Source organism: Barbus barbus, assembly GCF_936440315.1.
Source record: "Barbus barbus genome assembly, chromosome: 29".
NCBI lineage: Eukaryota > Metazoa > Chordata > Actinopteri > Cypriniformes > Cyprinidae > Barbus > Barbus barbus.
The window spans coordinates 6,911,604-6,938,639 of NC_136757.1; the positions used below are offsets into that span (position 1 = coordinate 6,911,604).

At 35.1% G+C, this 27,036-nt stretch overlaps 1 pseudogene across 1 annotated transcript; it reads left to right on the forward strand.

The window, feature by feature from the left end:
* Positions 1 to 15,613: 15,613 nt before the first annotated feature.
* Positions 15,614 to 25,505, forward strand: LOC306848906 (kelch-like protein 22; annotated as a pseudogene). The gene is made up of 4 exons: positions 15,614 to 15,821; positions 19,834 to 20,286; positions 22,879 to 23,066; positions 25,164 to 25,505. The product of its transcript is annotated as a kelch-like protein 22 (transcript).
* Positions 25,506 to 27,036: the final 1,531 nt, after the last annotated feature.

A 27,036-nucleotide genomic window follows, 5' to 3' on the forward strand; every position in this document is an offset into this window, starting at 1 on the left:
GCTTGTAGATTCATTTAGATTAGCATGGCATAAAAATGGATTTTATTTTAAGAAACAGGGAATAAGGCCCACAGTAGGGTGTTGTATTTTATTATTTAATTTAATTTTTATATTTTAGTTCATTTCTAATTTAATATTTTTATTATTTAGTTAATGTCTCATAATCTATAGACTGACTGGAATAGTCTGAATTCATAGTTTATTGCCATTATTATATTAATAATATGTTGGATTTTAAATGGTCAAAATCCATATATTGAGAAAATATTTGATTTAGCATTTTACATTTACACATTAAAAGCATAAAAAATTCACTTTTTAAAAGTGTACTTAAGTGTGTTAAGAAATATAGTGATAAAAGTGTACTCTCTTAAAATAGATTGTTTTCCATGAATTAATTACTATATTATCTGCAAGTACAGTTTTTAAAAACACGAGCTATTTTTAAAACAGTTTTTAAAAACACTTTTAAGGTTTGAAGTGCACCACAAGTGCACATGCAATACAATTAAGTACACTTCTTTTTCACAAACCAGTGTCAAACCAGCATGGAAATCCTTGTCTAATTTAATCTTTTTGCCATGTCTTGGGGGATGCAGGTTGAGGATCAGGGTCAGCTATAGGTCAGCTGTATAGGTCCACAACTGAGATATTGATTAAATCCTTTGATAGCGTTCCAATTTAATCAGGAGATTTTCCTGATGCCCTATCAAAGCTCAATCTTGAAAGACGAAAACAATCTTGGTTCAGAAGTAGCTCTTCCTGCAAGCGGAGACAAGTGGAAAATGACAATCCATTCCTGTAATATACACAGCCAGTGACTTTGACAAAAATAATTTATCACGGCAGTTTTTGTGGTCGGCACAACTGTCTCTTCATGACTGATTCAGAAGGTCGGGTGGGGGGGGCATAATGTCTTCGATTTATTATTGTGAAGGGCGAGAGTTATGCGTCTCTATGAATGTGCCCGAGGAGACAGAGCGTTGAGATCTGACAAGCGTTGGTTGTAGCTTTATAGGATTTTTCTCTGTGGCTGAGAATTGATCATGCGGTAGTGCTCTGTGATAGGCAAAGACAAAATTGCTCTTGTCAGGGTTAGCCAGCTGTCAAGACACCATCCAGATCTGATTAATAGAGTCCAGCAGTAAGCCGGCCCAGCAGGAGTACTCAGAGAACCAGGACCGAGCGCTGCACTGCTACAGCTAAATTCGATAGCGTCTGAGCCACAGGTAAATTGGATCTGCCAACATTTCTGAGCAGTTACAACATGCTAAATTAGATGCTTTTCTGTGAGAACAAAATCCATAGCTCCCAGTGAAGTATTTGATCAGACGAGCAACAGTAGGGCACAGGCTAATTCAGTTCAGAGGTGCAAACTCAAGCAGATCAATGGAAAGTTTAACGATTTTGAACACACTAAGAGCTGAAGATAAGGTTATGATGGCACACTATGAGATAATAACCTCTGGTGGACTAAAAGTGCTTTAGATATGGATGTTTCCAAAGCTGAATACATTATACTGAAAGGCATGAGCAATAACTCTACCAAATAATAATAAAAAATAATTAATTAGACTATTTTCCAGCAAGAATAAAGTGGTATTTTCAAGCATACTTACAACTACGACACAGTGGTGAGTTTGTGAAGCCAATTTGATTGACTGTGATTGAAGTCATGAAGTGTGAAGTTCTCACAGTGTCTTAAAACAGTTGGCCGTGTTGCTGTGATTTTAATTGTGCACAATAAAAAATCTACTGTATGTTAATGTTTCAAACCTTTCTAACGGGATATATGATAACATGTTTCTGTGCTTGCTTGACGCATTTGCTTGATGTATAAGAACCAATGAGGTTAGATCACGTTACATGACTAGATTGAACTTTTGTTTACCATATTTGATGTATGTGTACTGATCAATGTTTATATGTGAAGAAAAATCCTAAATTAAATCAGCATGTATAATTCATCATATGTTCATCATAAAGCAATTGTCTTCTCAGAAGACTTGTATTAACCCACTTCATTCACACGTGACCCTGGACCACAAAACCAGTCATAAGGGTCTTCTTTTTTTTATTATTGATATTTATACATCTCCTGAAAGCTGCATAAATAAGCTTCCCATTGATGTATTGATGTTTGTTAGGATGTGACAATATTTGGCTGAGATACTATTTGAAAATCTGGAATCTGAGGGTGCAAAAACAATCAAAATATTGAGTAAATCACATTTAAAGCTGTCCAAATTAAGTTCTTAGCAAAGCATATTACTAATCAAAAATTAAGTTTTGCTATATTACAGCTGTGTCTTAAGGGTGGATTGTACCTTGCAGTGAGCAGAGATAATGTTGTTGGGATGTTGTCATTTGTTGGCGTTCTTAGGGAACATTGGGATCCTCGAGTCTCAGGAAAATTATTGCAATTTAATGAAAGATTTTGATAGGGCCAGAAATATGTATTAAGGGAGTAGGTCACCCAAAGTGAAAATGTGATGAAAATTACTCACACTCAGGTCATCCAAGATGTAGATGAGTTTTTTCTTCATCAGAACAGATTTGGAGAAATTTTGCATTCCATCTCTTGCTCACCAATGGATCCTCTGCAGTGAATGGATGCCGTCAAAATAAGAGTCTGAACAGCTGATAAAAACATCACATCACAAACTGCGAGTTTTGATTTTTGGAAGCATTTGTGACATGATAACGCTTACCAGAAAAAATTTTTTTTTATTTCTCACTCATTTCTTTTAAAAAAGGCAAAAAAAACTAGATTACTTACAATATTTAAACCCTAGTGAAAAAGACACAACACTTGTGAAAAAGAAGTGCACTTAATTCTATCGAATATGCACGTAGCTTACTGCTCTTGATGTCTTGTATTGAACCCAGAATACTCCATGAACTAAATAGGTTACATTTTGATTACATGTTGAGTTTTAACAACATACATTTACTAAAAACACTGATTGATGCACGAATGCATAATTCAGGGGGGGAAAATACATAAAAAGCACACCATCTGGGATACTATGGCATGAAATTTAACACAGTGTGATGGGATGGACTAATCAGCACAGATAGTATGTGAATTAGGATGCAACCAGAGAAAACACATTATCTGGTTCCTTCCTGAGTGGAGCTTGGACTGACCTCTACCAGACCAACCAGTCGGCATGGAAACCAACCACCTCAGCTGTGCGCTAATTAGAGTCATCGTGTGCAGATCAGCCACTCCCTTGCACAAGCTTCCGCTCCAGAGAACACTGCACGACTCCGCTCACCACTCACACACCTGCTGGACTTATTAGCAAAGGCACAATATTTACTGAGTGAATATCTCATACTCATGTTCACAGCAATAAAACACCAAACACCCCGGAGAGCAAGACTGAGAGAATCAGTGGCTCTGTAAATGCAGTCATTGAGTATGTGCACAAAGTCAAATTGTTTTCTTTTTCTCTGGAGCAAAGAACAAGCTTTCCATATGTGTCCAATTAAACAGAAAACTCTGCTCCAGAATTTTGGAACAATGCTTTATGTCGTGGACCGACTCCATCAAAAAGAAATTACACCTCACTATGTGATGTATTACTCTGGCATGCGGCTCAAGGGACAGAGAGCAATGAGTCGACAACAATCTGGTAAAGATATTGATCACACGATGGGTGAACTATTCTTTAGTCTGCTTTTCCTGGGCTGCATCCCAAGTCGCATATTTCTACAACACAACAACTTCTACAAGTTTGTAATTGGTGGTGGGAAAGCAGATACTTTTAAGTATGTATAGCAGTATAACAGTATGGCAGTATTGGTAGATATATTTGTGACCCTGGACCACAAAACCAGTCTTAAGTCGCTGGGGTATATTTGTAGCAATAGCCAAAAATACATTGTATGGGTCAAAATTATTGATTTTTCTTACCGTAAATATATCAGAACTTGCATTGCTAAGAACTTCATTTGGACAACTTTAAAGGCGATTTGCTTAATATTTCGATTTTCCTGCACCCTCAGATTACAGATTTTCAAATAGTTGTATCTCGGCCAAATATTGTCCTGTCCTAACAAACCGTACATCAATGGAATGCTTATATATTCAGCTTTCAGATGTTGTATAAATCTCAACTTCAAAAAATTGACCCTTATGACTGGTTTTGTGGTCCAGGGTCACATTTCATATTTGTAATAAAACTGTTGTGGAATCTTTTGTTCCTTGATATTTTGGAACATCACAAACTCTGTGTAGTGGGCAATATTATGCATACCATTGTGAAAAACAAATACAGTTTAGTTTATTTAAATGTTGCTTTGCGCCAATTCTGATACCCATCGTGCGTAAACTCTCTCTCTGTGTGACCAGTCCCTGGGCGCGAGAAAACGAAATGTGCGGTCCATAGAAATGGAATATTCAAGCCAAGTATAGTCCTCAAACCATCTGCGATTAAAAGAACAGACCTGCAGGCCATTTTTAATGCCAGGATATGTCCTTAAAAGACGACGCTGTGGCCCTTCCACTGGCGACATGCTTAGGTCTGGAGATATACACGAGTTAGTGTCAGTAAGGCCGCTATTGATGGTCGTACCACACGGTTTGCTGAGAAGAGTATTTATTATGGAATAATGTACATTAAAGAATATACCAATACATAAGTGTGAACCGCAATTAAATGAAAATGTATTATAGTTCAAATTTATATTAAATGCAATTATCTGAACTTAACTTGACCTACTTGAGTAGGACTTCGTTATCATCTTTTATATAATAGGACATCTTTATATTTTCATAATTACTCCTATTGTCTTTGAAATATGGTTAAAATGTACTACTGAATGAACTGACAAGCATTTATGCTCAACTAAAATATACTTTAATGTCATTTCTATTAAACTTGTATATCATGTATTTAAATCTATTTATATTGTACATTTGTAATGATGAAGTTGCAATTTAGTACATTTCAAATCTTCTAACTTTAAATGTAATATTGTGTAATACACTACAGTTAAAATGATATCCTAGATACTAGACCAGCACTGATTCAACAATGAATTAATGCTGAAATCTACTCTGAATTAATGTTCAAATTCAACATAGATTTTTCATCACATTTGCACCCTGAAATAATGTTATTTCAACAATGAAAAATAAATCAAGATGGACATAAAATCAATCTTTGTTCAACTTAAATCACTTACATGGTCTCGGATTAAAATAAATCAAAACAGACATGACTTAATGTCATAGAATCTTGCTGTATAAAGCTAAATTTGTTAGATACTGTTTCAATGTTGATTCAATACAAATCAAAAGTTTTAATTTCTCATCGTTGAAATAAGATTTCATCTTGTTAAAGACAAACTAACAGGTCTGTGAGAGCCAGAATTCTTGCTGGTTGGTAGGTGATCAAATACTTATTTCATGCAATAAAATGGAAATTAATTATTCAAAAATCATACAAAGTGATTTTCTGGATTTTTTTTATATTCTGTCTCTCACAGTTGAGGTGTACCTACGATGAAAATTACAGATCTCTCCATTCTTTGTAAGTGGGACAACTTGAAAAATCGGCAGTGTATCAAATACTCATTTGCCCCACTGTAACATTATAATGAAGTGCACTTAAAAAAAATGTATTTAGAAACAGTCATAAAAGTGTGCTCTCTTTAAATACACTCAAGTGGGCTTTTATTTCATTAATAATATTATATGATTTGCAAGTTATTTTTTTAATAAAAAATTTAGTTGTTGTTGTTTTTTGCCGTTTTGTCCTTATTACAATAGCACAGTGTAGTGTAGACAGGTAGTGAAGTGGGAGAGAAAGAGGGGGGCGGGATCAGTAAAGGTCCTCGAGCTGGGATGCCATAGCGCAACAGCATTATTAACAGCACTACCGACTAGGCAATCGGCGCCGACTTTAAATCACACTTTTAAGATTTGAAGTACACTACAAGTGCACATTCAATCAATAGCCCCTCACTGCAGAACACAAGATCCAGGGGACGAGTTGGATCCACATCTAGGGGGTGGAGATTGGTAGGTTTAGGGATCAGGGGGTGGAGATTGGTAGGTTTAGGGATATGTAAGGTGGGAGGAGTTGGATCTGGATCCAACCTCGTCCCCCGGATCTTGTGTTCTGCAGTAAGGATCATCTCCATTCAGTACAATTAAACACCTATTTTTTACAAGGAAAGACGGTCTAGAGATGGATACTTACAAAACCTTTCAGAAACAGCATACCATCTGGCCACTTTTGACTTTTTTAAAGCATTAGGACATCAACAATTGTCAATATCCCAAAGCACAGGATTTTTAACTTTAATAATAATATTTCATTTTGTATTGCAAAAAAATGTGTCCAAATGTAAAGTCTGGCAGGCACACTGATATATGTAATTGCTGTGGAAATCTATCTATAACGTGCACCTGCCGTTGTATAACATGTTTGTACCTTAATCACTTCCCATAAAGTGCCCTTGGGAAATCCTGTGAAAGCCAGAAGCAGACATACTGTACACAGCAATGTCTTGAGCAAATCTGTATCAAGACGACATTGATCCAGTGCCAGTCAGTTTAATTGAATATTCGCTGCTCATATCAAGTATGTACTACAGCTGCTTTCTGACATGTACTATAGTTCATGTCACAGCAAGGGGAGAATCGGTTTTGACGTTTGCAACCTCCATGATCTGGCTAAATGAAAATGTATTTATCATTCAGAAAGAAAATTGACAAATGAGATGATTTCAATATCTCAGCTGTTTCTCAGACAGCCACGAGATTAAATAGAGAGAGACCCAATAATATCACGTGTGCCTGCTGTATAATTTTCAGAAAGACTTCAACGTCTCAAACTGCGCTCAGATTTGTCAAGATAATCTAATTAAAAGTCAAAAATCTCAACCTGAAAAATCTCTCATTCAGTTCTTACAATACAAAATTATCTGAGAAATTCTACCCATATTCATTTTACAGCTCAACTCATTTCTGAGTGAAAATAGTTTCAAAGGCTTTTGTGTGTGTGTGTGTGTGTGTGTGTGTGTGTGTGTGTGTGTGTGTGTGTGTGTGTGTGTGTGTGTGTGTGTAAAAACTACAACATTTGGTACATTGTCTTTACGAAGTAAGACAAAAAAAAAATTATGACCTATGATGTAGTAAGTAGCCAATGCACAATGAACATAAATAAACAGCTACTAGATTTCCACACCCATGTGTTTGCTTGACTAAAGTCTTAAGATTCTAAAAAGTATTTTACATTTAGTACTTTTTGAATAGATAAGTTCAAATAAGTTCTGTTTCTCTTAAGGACCAGTAAAGAGAACTATGTTGGGACACTTGACTGTCTGAATTTCAATCTCTCCCTGCCCTATACCAGACAGTGACATAACTGCATCTTATCTGCATCAATGCCCCGGCCAAGAGGTGCTGAGACACTAACTGAAGGAGACGGGATGCTCCTCCACGCAAGTCTCACTCCACAGAACTGCACACGTACACAACCAAGCAACACAAACACAGCTGTTCAGCAAAAATAATTTCAATCAGTACTGTGACAGGATTTAGTCAAATACAAGTAAACATAAAAAAACAGTGCAAATTAATGGAATATTTTTCTGCAAGATACACTAAATGGCTTTTTTATATTTTATTTCAATGGCATTTTTGATTATGAATAAATTAAAAAAGCTTGCTTTGTAGTCTGATATCAAACGGTTCTAATCTGATTAGTTTTCTATGTCATGGGATGCAAAAAAAAAAAAAAGTTTATGTAATTAAAAATTATTTTATTTTATTTATATATTTTTAAACCAACATGAATACAGCGAACTTAATGCATTTTAAAATAGTTAATTTTACATTTTTAATTTAAATTAAAAAAAATATATGATTTTTCCTTTACTTTAGACTATATTCTTTGTCATAGGCCTATTTTCGCTAAAATTAAAACAAAAACATTTTTGTTACTCGAAATAGTTTCATTTAGTTTAACTTGGTGTACTAGAAAAATTATAATAATTAAACTAAATAATTAAAATAAATAAAAACAATACAGACAAACTATTACAAAGTATATAACAAAAACTAATAAAAATGGCAAACACACAAAAACAAAATGACTGAGCTTAAAATAAACACGAAAATATAAACTGTTAAATATTAATAAAAACTAGTCTCTCAATTATACTAAAATTGTCCCCATAACTAGGCTGCATAACAAGTATTACCAGTTAAGGCTTTCTTAACCAACCAGCTTCACAAGTGTTTGATGATGAACAGAATAGTCCACCATCTAGACCAGGGCTGCGTTCAGCCCCGAAAAAATGGTGCAAATCGTTTATTAAATGGAAACGGTGATGCGTTGAACACCCTGTTCTGACGACGCAAGTGCTGCAACTATGGCAGCTGAGAAGATCATTCTTTGTGTTCTTTTTGAAGAATTTTCAGAGCCTGATGAACTCGGTATAAATACGTGTTTAATACTGCAAAATACGCTCGATGTTACAGTCACTGCCCTTACCGTCCAGAATAAAAGAGAACATCCCAATCGAGTGAAGGGATTTGTGGAAACTGTGGTTCCTAATTATTGTGATCCAACATTTGCCTCGCATTTCAGGATGGAAAGAAATTTCAGGTGAAGGATAATCCACTTCTTACCTCCGAGACTGTGTTATGATCTATATGACCTTATTATTTTTATTGTGAGTATTAGGCTTATCATTATTGCTGATCACAGTTGTTGTGCTATGATATTGTAATATTTACCATTATATAATCAGAGGAGCATAGAAAAGTTTATGAAAGTGTCACTCCACAATACAATAGCAAAATATATAAATATGTATTTTTATGTTACATTAATCAGTGTCTAGCACACCTTCCTAAGGAAAGGATATGGACCAGAAGACATTGCATTTACTACATATTTAGACAGACTTAAAGTTCCAGATCTATACTTGTGCTCTTATTATTTCAGTTATTTTGCCTTTAATGTAAATAAACGTGCAAATAATATACTTGCTCTTGTGAATTTATTTTGATGTTAATTACATTTACTTACAAATTCATCATCATCATGTTGATATGCTATGCTACTATAAAACTCTTACGACAAATATGTCTTCTAATATCTTTGATTGTTGCGTACAGCTGCAGCGGACACATATTAAATGACTTCACTGTGACCCATTGTGTGTGCTGTCTCTTTAATACCGCGTGGTTTATATACACGTTGCTGCTGATTGGGTTCACATTTTTGACACACCCACCAAACAAGAGAAAACGTATCTCAAACCCCGTTGCACACCGTTTACAGGAAACATGTCGTTCAACCCGGAAACCGTAGCAAAATGTGAGCCTGAACGTGCCCCAGGGTTCCTCATTTCTTTCCCTGGAGGGCCAATCTGCTGCAGAGTTTAGCTACAACCCTGATCAAACTCACCTGCCTGTAGCATCCTAGTAACCCTTCAGACCTTGATTAACTTGTTCAGGTGTGTTTGATTAGGGTTGAAGCAGAACTCTGCTGGGATGCGGCTCTCCAGGACCCCTGATCTAGACCCACATAAACCAGTCTGGACAAGCACTGAAAACAATACTGGTCTAAGCTGGACAAAAGAAAAGTGATGCATCTATTTTTTATTACCTAAAAGTGCCCAAAAGGAAGATTTGTGATAAACACCACTTTAAAACAACATCATGCCACCAAGCTGATATGAGAGGTGCTGTGAGGGCCAGGAGCAACAAAAAAACAACTTTTGCATATTCAAATCATTCGCTGCCACAATTAGCCATGACTAATTAGCATGTGAAAGCTGTTTAGCATATTGAACTAGAGTGACATGCGCTACGTGCTCGAGTCTCCTGGTACTGCTAAACCCGCTCGCAAGATGCATCATCGTTTGTTTTTATGAACCTCGCTGTACGGTCTCCACGGGCAAAGCTAATTCAATGAACCATCAGGTCATTAGCACAGAGCAGAATAACACGCTTATCTTAGTAAAAACTCATTACAGAACGTACCACCGTCTTTGTGCAATATGTTGGCATCATTTCCATTTAAAAGGGTAATTTGACAGATAGAGATGTATGAAATGATTGCATTTTGCAGGTGGTTTGCAATTGTTTGCTGTCATTGGTAATGAAAACAATAGTCTCATGCTCCACTTACTAATCTGTGTCCCCCGGTAAACGCCTCATATATTACACCACACTGATACCAGCGCAGGTTTATGAAACGCAGATAAGCTTTTTGTGAAAGTGGGGATCTTTAAAGGTGATTAACAACCTAATTAATCATGTGTAGACAAGACATCCTACATGCTAGCAGAATGCTTGCGTTTGACAGGATAGTGTGAGAGCTCTGAATATTTTGGGTTAGTACAGGGTGTTTTTAAAATGAGCACATTGAACAGAAGCCACGTTCGTTTGAAGCAAGATGTGTGTGTGATTCTAGCACAGAGATCTCCTGAGACTATAAGAGACCGGTGTTGCGTTAGCTTCCAGAATTAAGCTTACACTGGAATAAAAAAAGAGTGTCAATGTGAACAAATGACATAAATATGCTGTTGTTTGTGTTCTGCACTTATATTCTGTGTGATTACAGATTTAACTGGCCTTGCATTTGGCCTCTGTGTTTGATTTTTATTGATTTCAGACCTGACAAGTGAACATATGTCATTACAAATGTCCCGGCTGGGGGTTTGGATGATATGAGCAACATGCTCCATTAGATATAAGATGGCAAAAACACTGAGAGAAAACAATTCACCGAATAATAACATCAGCTGCTTGCTTGAAAGGGTTGTCAAAACGATGCAAATACACAGTAAAAAATGATGTTCTGGAGTTATAAATAAAGACGACAGGAGTATGTTTTACAGGAAAATACTACTTCAGTCTTTCTGCTTCAAAATGTCACATTAGATTCGGTGTGTTACTGCCATTTCTTTGTCATTATTTGTGAAATTTACCAGCAATTTCTGAATGAAAATAGTTTCAAAGCAAATCTCACACCAATTTTATTTTTATTTTTTTCAGTGTATGATACGATACAAGGAAGCAGAACAAGATTTCACTAGATGACTTCTCTTTTTCTGTTTTTTGACCAGACGGTGACCATTCCAGGAAAACAGAAATGTTTGAAAAGCCTGTCTGGCTGTTCATTGGAAGGTCAAAAGAAATTAAATTATACAGGATGTGTATATCACTGGGGCATTAATTTTTTTAAAGTACTACTTTTACATTTACATTTAGTTATTTCTCAGATGCTTTTATCCAAAGCGACTTACAAAATCAACAAAAGAGCAATGATGTGCAAGTGCTATAACAAGTCTCAGTTAGCTTAATGCAGTACACGTAGCAAGGTTTTTTTTTTTCAAATTATATAATAAATAAAAATAAAACAGATAGAATAGAAAAAGAATAGAGCAAGCTAGCGTTAGAGGCCTTTTTTTTTTGTTAATTGTATAATAAAGAAAAAGAAACCGATAGAATACAAAAAGATTAGAAAAGCTAGTGGTAGTTTTTTTGTTTTGTTGTTGTTTTTTTAAAGAGAACAAGCAGTAAATGAATAGAGTGCAAGTGTAAAAGGGACACGTTTTTTGTTTTTTAAGAATATAATTAGTTTTAAGTACTTTTAAGTACTAATTTGTACCATTTTGGGGTAAACATGGTAACTTTTGAAAGCATAGCTCCCCAGGTGACAGATTTCTGAGAGTGTATACATTATTTTGTGTATAATGTGCAAATTATTTCATTAAAATGTTGGAATATAAATCTAAAAAGCAGCGAGGGTAGCTTTAGTGGTTCGTTTGTTTGCAATCCAATACAATCTCTATAAAGCATTTATCAGCAAGTGCACTTTTTGTAAGTGTGTTCATTCAATATTACTGATAAGTTATATGCAGAATGTGAGGTTTTCATGTTTGGATGGAGTAGGCTACTTTAGATTTACTGATGGTGCTGCAACAGGGGTGCAGACATAAGAGGCTAAAAAACATCTTACTTGTACTGAGATGCTCTAAGAAATAGAGCTCTAGTGTTCTCTGCTGGTCATTAGAGATGAAAGCGCCATTTATGATATGCTGACTGTGGGCTCTTTATACTAAAATAACAGATATATATATATATATAGGGTAGAGTGGGGGAAAACATCCCCCTCATTTCTGTTTTTACCAAACCACAAGATAAATATGGAGTACATTGACGAGAATGATGTAGAGGTTTTCACCATGAAGCACACTGGTGATGTACCAGAGAGAAAATGGATTTCACAGTAAATGATCTAATTTTCAGCAGTAAGAAAAAAAAAAGTGTTTTAAAGCTTGTTGTTTTGTAGAACATCACAGTTAGGCTATATATGACATGAGAACAGTAAGGCCTGTAGATAGGGAGTGCATGTTATTTAAGAAAAATATAATTATATTTTCAGAATGACATAATTTTGTAATTGTAATAGTTTTGTAAAATTGCAAATAATTATTTTTTATATCTCCGTCATCATATACAAACAAACTTTGTCATTTATGAAATATCATGTGGGGCGACCATCAAGAAACTATAATTTTGGGACTTTTATGTTGAAATCCATTCAAAGATAAGACTTTGCATCATATACCAATTTGCCAAGGACCCATGGAAGCATCAGGCAGGTTTGTAAATATTGAAAAAAAAAAAATGTGATTTTTTTGGATATCATGTGGTATGACCTCAAAAAAACAATGAATAAAAAGTTATTTCTGCAATTATTTATTTTCATTATAAACTACATTTACTACAGAAATGTTACTACATAAACTACATTCTGTTAACTACATTTAAGAAGGCAACTCTGAAATTATAGAACAAAATAAGCGATCATTATTTACAAAAACTCAAATTAAATGCAAATACTTTTCTAAACGCTTTAATTACTGAGAACAATTTTAAAAAATGTTAAACATGTTAAGGAAATTATTTAATTTTAATGTCAATCATGGTTGCACCACATGACATTTTTTTAAGGCTATGGCCAATTCACCTAGATAAAAAAAACACTGAAATCACTTAATTTTAAATTTTAATATGATTTATGTATACACAACATTCTTAATGTTTGAACAATTACAGTAGATATTATTATTTTTTGTATTTTAAAATTGGCATGTCAAAAATCCTTATACGTCGATGACCCATATATATATATAATTGAGCTTTCCATTTATATTGCAAAGTTGTATAAATATAACAAAAGTATAATGTGTGTACAAAGTAGTAAATAGGTTAAAATATATCTTTGTAGGTTAATACAAAGTCCCTTTGTAGGAGAAAACCAAGATGGCGCTGCTGATGGCAGCTATTGTGCATTGCTCTCCAGTGTTTGTACTGTTTTTGTTTGTTTTTCCTGTTTTTTGTTTTTCAAATACGATCGGTTTTACCAGGGATGACCTGCTGAACATTCGTCAGAAAACACCACAAAATCTTTTACCGGATTTGGATTTTTCGGATGTTTTGCTGGACATTGTAGTTGGCGGAGCCGTAGCTCTGGTCTGGAATCTCTGCTCTCTACCCAACAAAACGGATGAACTTCTTCTGCTCTCCCAGACAAACAAGGATTTTTCTAACTCTGCTGCCCTGTGTTTCACGGAAACCTGGCTAAATGGCGACATACCAGACAAGGCGATTCATCTGCCTAATTTCACGCTGATCAGAGCAGATCGCGACGCGGAATCAACGGGGAAATCGCGCGGCGGCGGGACGTGCTTTTACATCAATGAGAGGCGGTGTACAGATGTAACTGTGTTAAAGAAGATGTGCTGTTTAGATCTAGAAATGCTCTTCATTAACTGCAAGCCTCCGCGGGAGTTCTGCTCGTTCATTCTCGTGAGTGTCTACATTCCACCGCAAGCGCATGTGAGCACAGCTTTACAGAAACTCGCTGATCTGATCACAGAGAGTGAGCAACAACACCCGGACTCTGTTTTAATCATTCTCGGGGACTTTAATAAAGCAAATCTCTCCTGCGAACTGCCAAAATACAGACAGCACATCACATGTCCCACCAGAGACAGTAATATATTGGATCACTGTTACACAGCTATAAAGGACGCATATCACTCGGTTCCACGAGCAGCTTTAGGACTCTCTGATCACTGTTTGGTTCATCTTATTCCAACCTACAGGCAGAAACTTAAATCTGCAAAACCTGTATTAAGATCTGTTAAAAGATGGACTAATGAATCAGAGCGGGACTTACAAGCCTGTTTCTCTCTCACTGATTGGACTGTTTTTGAAGCCGCTGCCATTGAGCTGGACGAGCTCACAGAAACTATAACATCTTATATCAGTTTCTGTGAGTATGTGCATTCCTACCAGGACTCATTTAACCTACAACAATGACAAACCATGGTTCACTGCAAAACTCAGACAGCTCCGTCAGGCCAAAGAAGATGCTTACAGAAAGGTGGATAAGGTCTTGTATAAACAGGCCAAATACACACTGGAAAAGGAGATCATTTATAACAGACTGCAGTGAAGTGGAGCTCCGGTGCTTTTCATTTGTGGGTAGCTGCTGATGTCATTTGTTTTGCTCTGTACCGGGAGCGCTGCTGCGACACACTCAGCTCAGAAAACAAACATACCGAAACATCTTTGTCATAATCCTCATCATTATCATAGAGTGACTGCTGTCATCTGACTGCAACGGGCTTCTTTATACCGTCCCATTATTTCCAGTAAGTGCAGGACAGCTGAAGTGTTGTTGATATCACACTCATAACATCTACTGTACTGTAAGTTTATATAACGACCACACACTGCTGTCAGCTGAATAAATCATTTTTATTGTCCTATTGTTTATTTGCACTTTCTGCTAATAGAATTTGTATTTGAAGAATAAACAGGCCTCTACTAAATGATGTTAACAATATGTACAAATATAAAGGTAAGAGACATGGTTGCAATCATAGTTTGTCTGTTTATTTTGAGTACAAACTTAACATTGCCCTTAAAATTGTATTGTTTTTTTATTTGTTCTTATTTATAGTTAACATATCATTTTGACCTAGTTTTTGTTTCTTTTTGTGACAGACTGGACTTTGTTTCCTGTATCAAAATATGTCTTCTTCCTGTTGTCATTGTGTTGTGTGATATATGCTTGTCATATTTACTTTCCATGATGATTAATAGCATTTGATGACACAAGCTGGGAGGGGGCTTGTGTGTGGATTTACTAATTTATCTGTCACGGTGCACACACTAGGGAGGACACAGGAACACGCAGACGAGGATATAACTTCAAATAATAGACTTTACTGAAGACATCACAGGGCAGGACAAGGCAAGGCAAGGCAAACACAGACATCCAACACCGGGGATAACGAGTAGACCAGACGAAGTCAAACTGAACAGACAGGACTATAAATAAACAGGTAAATCATAGATAATGAGACGAACACGGCTGGACAAGAATTAACTGATTACATATAACAAGGACAGGAAACAAACCAAATATGGACACAAGAGGCGGGAACACATGACAGAACCCTGACATTATCTCCCTTTTCTTTCATTTAGCATCAGTGTGGAACTTCGCACAAAAATGTGAGCAGGTTCACTTTCTGTTTGCATTTTTATATCAAGATGGCTGATGATTTGGTCTCCTGAGCGGCTGGAGCCGTTCACTCCGCTCAGCCCTGTGCCAAGCAGAAGTACCGCAGTCACAGGGACTGTTAGACGGGCTTCTGTTGCTGCGACAAGGAGGGATTCTGTCTGATGTGGTGCTCTTGGTAGAAGGAAAGGCCATTCAGACCCACCGCATTCTCCTGGCGGCCTCGTGTGACTACTTCAGGTATGTCTGACACTCCTGAAATCTTTAGGGATGATAAGACTTTTTAAATGTCTCTAATGCTCACCAAGGCTGCAATTATTTCTTCAAAAATACAGTTAGAACAGTAATATTGTGAATTATTAATACTACTCTTTTGTATTTTAAAATATAATTTATTCCTGTGACGCAAAGATGAATTTTCAGCATTATTAATCCAGTCTTCAGTGTCAGAAATTATTCTAATATGCCGATTTGCTGCTCGAGAAACATTTCTAATTATTATTAATGTTGAAAACAGTTGTGCTGCTTAATGTTTTTGCAGATACTGTGATATATTTTTTGATTTGCATGATTTGATGAATATAAAGTTCAAAAGAACAGCATTTATTAAAAAAGTATTTTGTAATATTATTAGTGTCTTTACTGTCACTTATGATCAATTTAATGCACCTATGCTGAATAAAAGGATTAATTTCTTAAAATAAAAAAAGCTTACTGACTTCAAAATTGTTAATGGTAGCGTATATGTGTAAAAGAAAGTGTATATTTTAGGTGCTGGACACTATTTTAAGTTTTTAAATATTACATATGAAATATTTGAGCTTTTTTTTTCAGCTCACCTAATATATATATATATATATATATATATATTAGCACTGCTGTCACTTGAAATTTCACTTAAACTACCAAATAAATACAGAGAATACACACATCAATTAGTTACCAAACATGTCAGAGATGAATAACCACTTTATGTGTCCCCATTTATATATGTGTGTGTGTATGTGTGTTTTTTTACAAATTCAGATTTAGAAACAAATTTAAAAACAAATTCAGATTTAGATCAATTTTACAGGTATATATACACGTGTTCAGAATTGTTGGCACCCTTGGTAAATATGATCAAAGAAGGCTGTGGAAATTTATCTGCATTGTTAATCCTTTTTGTTCTTTTATTTTAAAAAAATCACAAAAATCTAACCTTTCATTGGATAACAAGAATTTAAAATGAGGGGAAATATCATTATGAAATAAATGTTTTTCTCTAATACACATTGGCCACAATTAACGGCACCCTTTTATTCAATACTTTTTGAAACCTCCATTTGCCAGTTTAACAGCTCTAAATCTTCTCCTATAATACCTGATGAGTTTAGAGAACACCTGACAAGAGATCAGAGACCATTCCTTCATCCAGAATCACTCCAGATCCTTCAGATTCACAGCTCCATGTTGGTGCTTCTCCTCTTCAGTTCACCTCACTCATTTTCTACAGGGTTCAGGTCAGAGGACTGGAATGGCCAGCAGAAGCTTGGTTTTGTGCTCAGTGACCCATTTTTGTGTTGTTTTTGAGGTTTGTGTTTGGATTATTGTCCGGTTGGAGGATCCAAACATGGCCCATTATAAGATTTCTAACAGAGTCAGTCACTTATTGATTTTTTTTATCTGTTGGTATTTGATAGAATCCATGATGCCATGTGTCTAAACAAGATGTCCAGGACCTCCATCAGAAATATAGACCCACAACATCAAAAATACAGCAGTATATTTCATTGTACGCATGGGGTACTTTTTATCCCTGTGTTCACCAAACCCATCTTGAGTGTTTGCTGCTAAAAAGCTCCTTTTTTAGTTTCATCTGACCATAGAAGCCAGTCCCATTTGAAGTTCCAGTCATGTCTGATAACTGAATAGTCTGGAGATTAGGGCTGCAACGATTAGTCGACATTATCGACAATAAAAAATTTTCAACAAATATTTTTGTCACAAGACTGTAGTTCAGCCCTCCTGGATGCAATTCAAGAGAAGAAGACACACACACAGCGCTTCAGAGCAAATGCAATCAAACCTAAGGGGCGTTTGGATGAATATGTAAATATATACTGCGCGCTTTCTTCTCAGTAACGAAATAAACACAACAAAAACTGACAGCAGTGTGAAAGCAGCAGTTAAAAATGCATTTGATTACAACGATGTGGATGTTTGCATGAGCTCTGCTTTTCAGTAACGTAACGTTACTCCAGTAAAGTCTGGTCATATCATGTTTATTTATAGAGTACTTTTTGCAATAGCCTTAATTCAAGCAGCTTTACAGTATTAAACATGAAAAACCAGAGTCCGTGTCGCTTTCAGATAGAATTACAACTTGATTTTCTGTTATAAAGCTGCCCTCCAGTGTGGAGCTAGCTAATGCTAAAATATTTTTATTAGTGGGAAAAAAATAATTTCATTAAAGTGACCTGAAGCTAAGGACTGTTTTGATTATCATAACCCTATAAGGTATTTTAAGACATTATGTTGTGAATAAAATAGTTTATCCAAAGCATCTTATCACTTTCCTTTATTTTGTTTCTTTTCTAAATTACTTACAAAAGGAGATGTTAGGCAGAATAATGTGTCATTCAGTTACTTTTTGATATAGCTAATGAAATGCTGGAAGAGTGTCTCTGTCTGTCATCTCATTTTGTGTGCCAAATACATCTATTTGTATAATGAATTGGTAACACTTTACAATAAGGTATCATTTGTTAACATTAGTTAATGTATTAATTAATTAACATCAATGAACAATGTATTTATTACATTTATGTATTAATCTTTGTTAATGTTGGTTAATAAAAATACAGTCGTTTATTGTTTGTTCATGTTTGTTCACAGTGCATTTACCAATGTTAAAAAACACAACTTTTGATTTTTATAAATGCATTAGTAAATGCTGAAATTAACATTAGATTAATAAATGCTGTAGAAGTGTTGCTCATTTTTAGTGCATGTTAACTAATGAACCTTATTGTAAAGTGTTACCAATTAATTATATAATAATTGTAATTACATAATATGCTTTTCTAAAGCTGAAGTGACCTTTATTTATGTTATATGTATGTATAACTTAATATTTTAACTAAAAAAGCTGAATAATCAAAGTCTACTGATTAATCAGTGAAATAATTGACGAGTAGTCGATTAATCGTTAGACTAATCGATTATCAAAATAATCGTTTGTTGCAGCCCTACTGGAGGTTGTTTTTTTGGTGAAAGCATTTTTTTTTCTTGAAACCCTCCCAAACATGTGGTGATGTAGGTGCTCTTTAATAATTTTTTTTAAAGGTTTTCTGACCCCGAGACTCAGCTATTTTCTGCAATTCTCCAGCTGTGATCTTTGGAGAGTCTTTGATCCACTCAATCTCTCCTCCTCACCGTGCATAAGGACGATGTAGACACACGTCCTCTTCCAGGAAGTTTCACAACATTTTCTGTTGATTGGAAATTCTTAATTATTGCCCTGATGGTGGAAATGGGAATTTTCACTGCTCTAGCTCTTTTCTTAAAGCCACTTCACTAATTTGTGAAGCTCAATTATCTTTTGCTGAACATCAGAAATATATTCTTTGGTTTTTCTCATTGTGATGGATGATTAAGGGAATTTGGACATTCTTTTCCCTCCTATTTATATTTCTGTGAAACAGGAAGCCATGGCTGGATAATTTCATGTTCATAATCACCCTGGAGTGCTCAAAATTGTGAATATGAATGGCAATATATTTCAAATATATTTTACTCATAAGAATTTCTAGGGGTACCAGTAATTGTGTCCAACATGTATTTGAGAAAAAAACATTTATTTCATAATGATATTACCCCCCATTAAAAAAAATTGTGATTAAAAAAAAAAAAAAAGATCAAAAGGATTAACAATACACATTTATTTTCAGAGCCTTCTTTCATCATATTTACCACATGTGTGTGTGTATATACATACATAAAAACTGCTCATTATGTATTAAAGTCATTGTCTGTATGAATAGCATTTGTGGATAAATTAATAAGCAATTAATAGTAATGACCTATGTATCACCAATGGTCACTGAGAAGAGTATATTTGAAGAATATTCTAAAACAATTGATTAACTAAATCGTCTTTATTAAACCTGACTCTCTAACACAAAGCACATTGTTTTGTGACAGTGATTTGTTAGATGTGGATTTCATGATTATTGTTCCCCTGTACAGTCCTTCTTTTCTCTGTGTTTAGGGGTATGTTTGCCGGTGGTTTGCGGGAGATGCAGCAAACTGAGATCCCCGTTCAAACTGCTGGACTTCATCTACAACTCTGAGCTGGACACGGTACAGGAAGTGCTGTGTGCGGCCACTCAGCTGCAGGTCCAAGATGTGATTGGCTTCTGCTGCGACTTCCTGTTCTCCTGGCTGGATGATGACAACATCCTGGAGGTGGAAAAGCTAGCTGACATCTACGGGCTCAACCAGCTCGGCGAAAAAATTCGCTCATATCTGCTCAAGAACATCCAGACCTTCTCACGTACGGTGGTGTATCGAAAGCTTCCTCCGGAAAAGATCCTGAGTGTCCTTTCCAGCAACGATCTGGAGGTGAACTCAGAGAACGAGGTGTTCGAAGCAGCCCTGCACTACCATTACACTCCTGAACAAGTGGAGAAGGATGATGTTTGCTTACAGGTGATGATCCTGAGTTCAAAAATACCAATAAAAACGTTCCCATATTTCATCACATTTAATTTTTTCACAAAATAAGAACAGATATTTTTCACATTATATATGTATGTATCACTACTGTATGTATCGTTGTTGTTTTAGTATCCTTGAGATACTATTATAGTTTTTATTCATATTTTTATGTTTTTGTTTTAATTTTTAATTTTAGTTCAGGTTTTTGTCATTTTTAGTAGGTTTTTTAAATTTCTTCATATTTTTAATAACATTTTAATTTTAATTAAGTACATAAAATTAAACTAAATTGAAATAAGAATCAAGTCAAATTTCTAAACGTAAACCACAGAGATCAACAACCATCATTGTGACATCATTTATGTGGGTCAATGATACATTCAAGTGTCCATGATAAAGCAGAAATATTATATTAAAAACTATTGTATATTTTTGTTTTTAAAAATATAATTTATTTCTGTGATGCAATCATGCAGATCTGAATTTTCCGCATCATTACTCCAGTCTTCAGTGTCACATGATCCTTCAGAAATCAATCATTACAGTGTGAGGTTTTACATTTACATTTACATTTTACATACAAAAAGCAGAGCTTTGACTTGGCCATTGTAGGACTTTAGATCCTCCCATATGGCCTTGTGTTTAGGATAATTGGATTTGTATTATACCTAAATCAGAGACCAATATAATCCAATAAGTGCTGATTGGATTATTGGGCTTGTTGTTTATTCAAATCTTAAATCAGTATAATTGCAAGAGCACTCAGAGTTTGAATGCATTTCTAAATTTATCAAATGAAATAAAACTCAAAAGATTTATTATTCACAGAAACAACAACGAAAAGCATACCAATCCATTATAAACATAAAGAAATTAAGATGCACATCATCAGTAATATTACAAATGTTGGGCTAAAGGTTAAAAACAGTCTAGAAACTTCACCAAATCTGGACCTCTTGTTTGCATATGGTATGCTAAACTATATATCATAATTGTTTTATTTAGTCATTTAGCAGCTGCTTTTATCAATAAATGCTCAAGCAAGTTTGTCACACAAGAGCTGAAAATACTCACAATATCGCAATGCAAAGTTCCAAAAGTTACTTAGATGAGGAAGTGAAAGAGAGAACAGCTAAATATTTTCTTTAAGGAAGTCCCTTTGATTGTTGTTGTGGTTTTAGTTACATCGTAGTAATAAAAGACTGCTGGTTGAGTTCTTTTGTGTCACTTTACCACAAAATATTTGTTCATCACTATCATAGTTTTTGAGTATTTATATCTATTCACGGTGGTATGCATAGCTCTTGATCAGTGCTGTTACTGCTCACAAACTAAAACCAATATAAAATCATGTTCGTTACTTGAAAAGTTGAAATAAAAAAGGTGAAACACAAACTTAAACATATACCAAAATTAGAAATGTTGCATTGGCAACTAAATTAAATAAAGCAAGTGAAAATGTAAAAAATTACTAAAACTAAAATTGAAATAATTAAATTTTATTACTAAAACTTAAACTAAAAATAAAAGATCAGTCGGAATATCAATGAATATAAAAAAGGGTATAAATAATACTAAAATAACGCTGATCTTGATATGGTAACTTTCACTCCATCCTCAACTAATGAAAGTGATCTTCTCTATGGCTTGTCTCACAAGAGTTTGACCTTTACCCCAAGTAGCGTCTCTTTGATTTGGTTTCCACTTCCTGTTAATTCAATTCAATAATGAAATGCCTTTAACTGAAAATTGAGTGTTTAATCTTGTCATTTTACATTATTGACACTATTTTCCTATTTTGATATTGTGCAGTTGCTTTGACACCGTTTGCATTGTGAAAAGCACTATATAAATAACATTGACTTGGCCGACAGTGCACACTATTGAGTAGTTATAAGGTAGTCGTACCCTGGTTAGAGCAGATGCTTTCATTAGTATACAAATGTAACAGATGCTCTATGCTTAGAAAGGAATAATTAATCAATTAAATGTATAAATAATGCATTTAAAATGTATAAATAAAATTGCTTTAGTCTTTGAATTTTAGAATTTTAAAGTTTTTAACTATATGTTTACATGAAGTGTGTATGTATATATTTAATTCAGTGCTTTCATTAAAAACCGCTCTCAGAGCAACACACTTTAAAATGAAGAAATATGCATAGCTATGCAGAACTGTTAAGAACTGAGTATTGTTGTTTGTGTTGTAAACAATGGTCTGTTCGTGAACTGCTGAATGAGTTATGTCAGTTAGGTTGAGACAGAGCAGCATTTCAGTAAGGTCTTTTGTTTTAAATAGAGAGAATCTCAGTCGACATTATCCTTCAGTTTTTCCATATTAATTTAGCACAAACGGCAAAAAATACATTATTTGTAGTGATGCATCAAATTATATTCTGTAAAGCTAAACTTTTAGTTGAAGTATAACAGTATGAAAATCAGACAGTATATACTTATATTAGTATTTAAGTTTTCAATAAAATATTGCTAAAAACAGGGCAGAAAATATATAAAAGCAATTAATATAACATTAAACAAATGATATACAACAATATGTACGTTCTACATTTTTTCATTCCATTGTCTTCTCATCAAGGTATGATCCTCGCCACAACACCTTTACGGCAGCAGCCCTCGGATCATTGCGTCTGTGTGGTTGACAAACATATCTACACCATTGGAGGACGAGACTACACCAACGAACTGGACTGTGCACTTAACGGCCGAGCTTATGTCATTGGAGGCAGCAACGATGGTTGCGGTTACCGGCGAGATGTCCTCAAGGTACTGAACTTCTGAAATGCATGCACCGCTGCGACACCAGTTAAAGCATAGTGTAAAAAATGTGTCAATTCATAAGTAATTCATTAATAAAGTGAAAGCAAGACCAGTGGGCTGCCAGCTTAGACAGCATCATTAGCTTCAGTTTTTCAAAATAACCGATAATTTAAATATTTGTGACAAGACACTGTTAGTTCAGTCATGCTGTTTGATGTTTCATTAGTAATTCATGATATTTGTGACACTGGAGCTCAAAACCAGTCTTAATTAACATGAGTATATTTGTAGCAATAGCCAAAAATACATTGTATGGGTCAAAATGATAGATTTTTCTTTTATGCCAAAAATCATTAGGATATTAAGATCTTGTTCCATGAAGAGATTTTGTAAATTTCTTACCATAAATATATAAAAACTTAATTTTTGATTAGTAATATGCATTGCTAAGAACTGCATTTGGACAGTTTTAAAGGCGATTTTCTCAATATTTTGCATTTTTTTTGCACCCTCAGATTTTCAAATAGTTGTATATCAGCTAAAAGTAATTTTATTTATTGTTTGCTGATTTTAAATACAAAACTTGGTGTAATTTATGTTGCGGTACTTTTTGAACATTTCCAGCACATTTGAACCGTGATAGTACTGATAACCATGATAATAATAATAAGAAATTTTCATACCGTTACATCCCTACTCACATGTATTCAATATGTATGCAAAATAAGTTATTACTTCTACTTGATGTTACACCATACGACATTAAATTCTTTCAATTGAAACCTTTCTTGATTTTTCAAAACCATTTGAAACCATGAATACAAACAGTACATTTAAAAAAATTTGGCAAATGTTGTAAAGTAGATTTTTTTTCTTTTTAACCTGGCACACTCTTATCTTCATTGACCTTTATTTGTTTAATTATTTGATATATTATTTAGTATGTTACCAATGTATATATATGCTACTGTTCATAGGTTTGGGGTTGGTACAATATTGCTGAGCAAGACTGCATTTATTTGATCAAAAATGCAATAAAAGCTGTGAACTTGTGAAATATTATTACAATAAAAAATAACTTTATATCATGTACTGTGAGGTTAGATCATTCTTTGTGTGGCTCGCCTGCCTATTCATAGCTTTCAGTCACGTGACCGGCTCAAAGACCTGGAGGGTAAAACATACATAGAACTGGAGGAGAAGCCTGTCAATTTTCCATCTGCTTCACAGCCGCAAATATTTAGATCACCTCTCAAAAGAATAAAACAAAGGTATGTGAACAAAATGCAAGTTTTGGCCAGCTGAAAGCTTTAAGCACCCGTGGCAATATTTCAATCATTATACAGTGCCACAAAACATTGTAAAAACACTTAAAGTGCCTTAATATATTTAAAACAGTAATATTAAAATATCAAATTCAGTAATCTCTATATTAACGATGCATAGATTACATAGGCAAGCGGATGAGCCCGGAATATGAACGCAATCCACTTAATGGTTCAGTGTTTTCCTTCTAATGGTTTTCTATTGGAAACCACTTAACATGAAATTTTGCACGTTGTGTTTATATTCTGGCTTCATCTTCTAGCCTGTACGAAATATACATCATCAATAAGGTATTCACTGAATTTCGCCTTTTAATATCTGCGTTTTACTATATTACTACTTAATGCAATCTGTGTAAAAATAACTGGCAGTCAGTGGAGCAAAGCTTCGTTTTGCCCTCCAGGTGGGCGTTCCTATAAGGGTGCGACTTCACATGAAAACTGTCTATTAAGAGTGTTGTTATGAGGTTTCATAGTTGACAGCATGCTGCCTTTAAAGACAGCTGTCCATGTAGAGCAGGGTTCCTCAAATCCTTCCCTGGAGGGCCAATCTGCTGCAGAGTATAGCTCCAACCCTGATCAAACTCACCTGTGATTTTCTAATGATCTTGAAGACTCTGATTAGCATGCTCAGGTGTGTTTGATTAGGGTTAGAACTAAACTCTGCAGGAGCGGGCCAGATTTGAGGATGCCTGATGTAGAGCGTAGACAACAAAGCAGCTCACTGTGTTTTGGTCCAGAGCCAGCGACTGAACTAAAGGTCTGTCTGTCTCTATAGGTGGCGTGCTGTAACCCAATAGCAGATGTGTGGTCTGTGGTGAGCCCGCTGCCTGCTGGACATGGAGAGCCAGGTATGGCCGTCCTGGATGGGTGCATCTACATCCTGAGCGGAAGGTCGCATGATAAGGGCAGTCGAATGAAGTACGTTCACATTTATAACGCGGAGGAGGACCGATGGGGTAGCGGGACAGCCCTCGAGGATCGCGTATCTGGGCTTTCAGCATGTGTCCTGATTTTGCCACGAGCAACCATGGCTCAGGCACGAAGCTGGGAGCAAAGGGCTAAAGCATCATGGGAAGAGGTGGACTGGGATGACTCTGACAACTCAAGCGAGGACTGAAGGTGTTAGCGCTGCTCAGGTGGGGCATAAAATTGTGGGGAACTGTACTTTATTAAATTGAGCACTTGTACAAAATTCCATAATTCTTTACTAGATTGAGTTTTGGGAGCATCCTTGTTGTGCCTGTCTGTAAGTAACTGAAGGTAAGTTGGAAGTGTTCTGGTTTAGATAATTTCCAAATTACACTCCTTTATGCTTGTGGCTTAATTTTACTGACTCTTTTAGGTTGATGTGCCATTTTATATTGTTTTACATCCAAAATTTCATTCAGAACTATGAGAAACTGTTGGAGATGCTAACACTGTACATGCACTTTACAAATACGGTTTGATTTTGTTTATAATGATGGTGCCTTATTTTACAGATGTATTTTGGTAAGTCCAATGCCTTTTCATTAATAGATTTGAATTAAGTGCTATAACAATTTTAAAAAGAGTAAAGGAAAAGGTGAGGATAGTGGTAAACAGGATGCTGTAGTGCAGAGGTCGAAAACCTTACACACATGTACCACCATTAGCAGAGTAAATATTGGCACAAATGTGTGATAAAACAGTAATATTGTGAAATGTTATTACAAATTTAAATGAGCTGTTTTCTTTTTGAATATATTTTAGAATGTAATTTATTCTTGTAATCAAAGCTTAATTTTTAGCTTTGGTGCACAACAACGTTTATTTTATAAAGCACATTTAAGCACAATGTAAATTGATCCAAAGTACTGTACAGTGTGCAAACAAATCTACTAATAAAAAACAACAGCTACATACATACATTACAAAGGCTGAAGAATAAAAATAAGATTTAAGTCTCGACTTAAAAATGTCCAGAGAGGGAGCAGATCTCACATGATAAGGGAGACCATTCCAAAGCTTGGGGCCAACCACAGAAAAAGCCCGATCACCCTTTGATTTGTACCGACACCGTGGTACTGTTAGAAGCAAGTGACTTGAAGATCTAAGTGCCCTAGAAGGACAATATGGCACAAGAAGTTCAGAGATATAACTTGGTGCACAACCAGACAATGCCTTATAAACAAACAGAAGAATTTTAAAATCAACCCTGAATTTAACAGGAAGCCAATGAAGGCATGATAAAACAGGGGAAATGTGATCTCTCTTTTTAGACCCAGTCAACATTCTTACCGTAGCATTTTGAACAGCTTGCAATCGTGACAATGAAGATTGAGGAAGACCAGAATAAAGAGAGTTACAATAATCCAATCGAGATGTAAGAAGTGCATGAATCACAACTTCCATATCCTTCCTTGAAGGATGATTCAACTTTGCAATATATCTCAGATGGAAAAAACTTGCTCTAATAACAGCACTAATTTGTTTATCAAAAAATAGAGGAGTCAAAAATCACTCCAAGGTTTGTTTGCGAACATTAGTTGAAAGTGGACTTAACTGAGCTTCTAAAGCAGGAGTGTGCAGGACAACCTAATATTAAAACCTCAGTTTTATCTTAATTTAAATGCAGGAAATTATTAGACAGCCATGTCTTAATATCATGTACACATTTCAATAACACA